At 50.9% G+C, this 2,259-nt stretch overlaps 1 long non-coding RNA gene across 1 annotated transcript in view; it reads right to left on the bottom strand.

Annotated features, from left to right (window-relative positions):
- The window catches only part of LOC109391397 (uncharacterized), a 205,340-nt gene that overhangs the window by 125,894 nt on the left and 77,187 nt on the right, over positions 1-2,259 (bottom strand). The window contains exon 2 of the long non-coding RNA XR_002125799.1: positions 1,455-1,524. This is a non-coding gene — a long non-coding RNA (uncharacterized LOC109391397). The remainder of the gene's footprint in view (positions 1-1,454; positions 1,525-2,259) is intronic.

A 2,259-nucleotide genomic window follows, 5' to 3' on the forward strand; every position in this document is an offset into this window, starting at 1 on the left:
CCTGGAGAAACCTATTCTTCCTTGTTCCTCAGGGCAGGTCCAAGAGTTTGTCCTGCCAGGTTGCTCTCCCTGGGTGTGGGTGGCCCGGGCGCTTGGCTGCCCTCAGGGGCAGGGAGGGAATGTGCAGACCTATTTCCCCCACATGCTCCACTCTCATTAAGCTTCACGCTCGGCTTGCTCCTCCGTACTTGAATTGACTTATGAGGTCCCTCTAACCTCCGGTGCGAGGAGACATCGATTCTCACAATGGTCATTATCTTTCTACTTTGGCTCCCTCACCCCCAGCCCCGTCTCCTTAGGTAGGCTTTCCTGGAACAGGATGGAGGGAGGCCCCCTTCCTCGCCCCCTGGGCCTGGGGATCCGACCACTCCAGAGCCCAGGCTGGAGAGGAGGTGCCCCGGGAGCCATGGCCGTCAATCACCGAGGCAACCAGCACTGACTCGCAGGCCATTAGGCGGGAGGGCCGGCGCCCTGCTCACTCACCGGGCAGCCATCGGCAGGATGTTAGACGATCGCAGGGCGGCCATTCTTATGATTTATTCAAATACTCATTATAGTCAATCTATTTTTACACAGAGGTGAAGATGTGCGCTGATAACGGTTAATCATTTATAATTCCATGGACTGGTTGGAAGCCAATGTGTTATCAAAGTCGTAGCAGCAGCTGGGTCTCTGGTAGCCCCAGAAGCCGGGTGGAGAAGCCATGGAGCCAGGGCAACCCCGTCTCCCAGCTCACATCTGCAGAGGAGCAACGAGGTTGCAAGTGCAGTGGGGACATGAGGACACGGGGATCCCAGACAGCCCTCCAGGAGCTCCCAGCCTGGAGCGGGCCCGAAGGGTGCTCCGCGTGTGAGTGCAGTAGAATTTCAGAAGCTGGAGTTACCGAAGAAGGCTCCGCAGAGGAGACTGGACTTGGGCTGGGTCCTACAGGTTGGAGGACTTTGCCGAGCAGGAGAACAAATAGGAGCCAATGAGCATAAGTATAAGGTGGGATGTTACTCTGTAATGGAAGGGAAGTGACCAGCAGTATTTCCTGTCCTCCCTCACCCCACCCTAGAAAGAACCAGATGTAAAAACGAGTGCAAGCTCTACCGTCAGCCCAGTTCCTCCTCTCATTGCCCGCCAAGCTTAGTCCACAGACGCTGGTGGCCAGGGTCGGGGTCAGCCTTGCAAACTCAAGAGCTTCTCTCTCCAACACTGATGCACGCATAACACAGCAAGTCCCCCTAACGCACAATCAATAGTCTAATTAAAGAAGATGTCATATTACAGAGCTTCTTTGTCACATTCAGACCAAATCTAATTATACATCCACTGTAGTTTGCATTCTGACTTGCCCATTGTTGAGTGTTTGTCTTGCACAATGCATGGCTGTTAAAGATCAGGTTCATGGCTGGTCTTTAACCCATAACCTAATTGAGTCAGCATGGAAAACGCCAATCAAAGTTACTTACAGTTCACAGTCCCTCTTCTGGTAAGCGGCATGGAGGACAGAAAGCCTTAGAGTCCTGCTCCAGACTTCACCTGTCAACAGAAGAAAACATTTATATAGACTGTGTACGGTTCTGCTGGGAGTGAGAGCCAAAGTGAGGATTAGGGTAAAATCGGAAGTGGGTAGCGCTCAGGAGCAAAGCCAGGGCTGTCATTCTGTGCCCATAGCCTGAGCAAGGGACTCCTGGTGCAAAACAATTATTGTTACACAGCTAACCAGGACGCTCTCCCCATACCTGGTTGGTGCCTCCATTTCTTTGAGTTTCATCCCCTTTCCTATAGGAATCCTAGAGAAAGAGAGGCTCATGGCTGTGGAGTGAGCCCTAAGCTGACCGAGGCAATAATAATTTACTGATGCCTCCTGCCTGATGGAAGACGTCTGACGGAAGCAGGGAACAGAGCTGAGCAGCCTCTGTGAAAGTTATAGTCTATGTATGGAAGGCTGCAAAAAACAAGCAAACAAACAACAAAACCGATGCTGTTATTTATGGTAGGAATATGGAAAGGTGATGTAGGAGAAGGTGATGAGTCTGGTTGGGCTGGAAGGAAAAGAATGACTGGGCAAGGCTGGGAAAATCAGAATCGTGACTGCTTTTAATTCTCTTTCTGGGATAAAGCAATAAAAACAACAAGAAAAGCCAGCACATATTTATCAGGTGTCTGCTCCATGATCTACACTCACAAGGTGCAGCAGGAATAAAATCCATGGGTCCTGTTATAAAAGTGCTGCCACATCACTGGGGGAATAAGATTAACCACACGAAACAG

Source organism: Hipposideros armiger, unplaced genomic scaffold (genome assembly GCF_001890085.2).
Source record: "Hipposideros armiger isolate ML-2016 unplaced genomic scaffold, ASM189008v1 scaffold_291, whole genome shotgun sequence".
Lineage (NCBI taxonomy): Eukaryota > Metazoa > Chordata > Mammalia > Chiroptera > Hipposideridae > Hipposideros > Hipposideros armiger.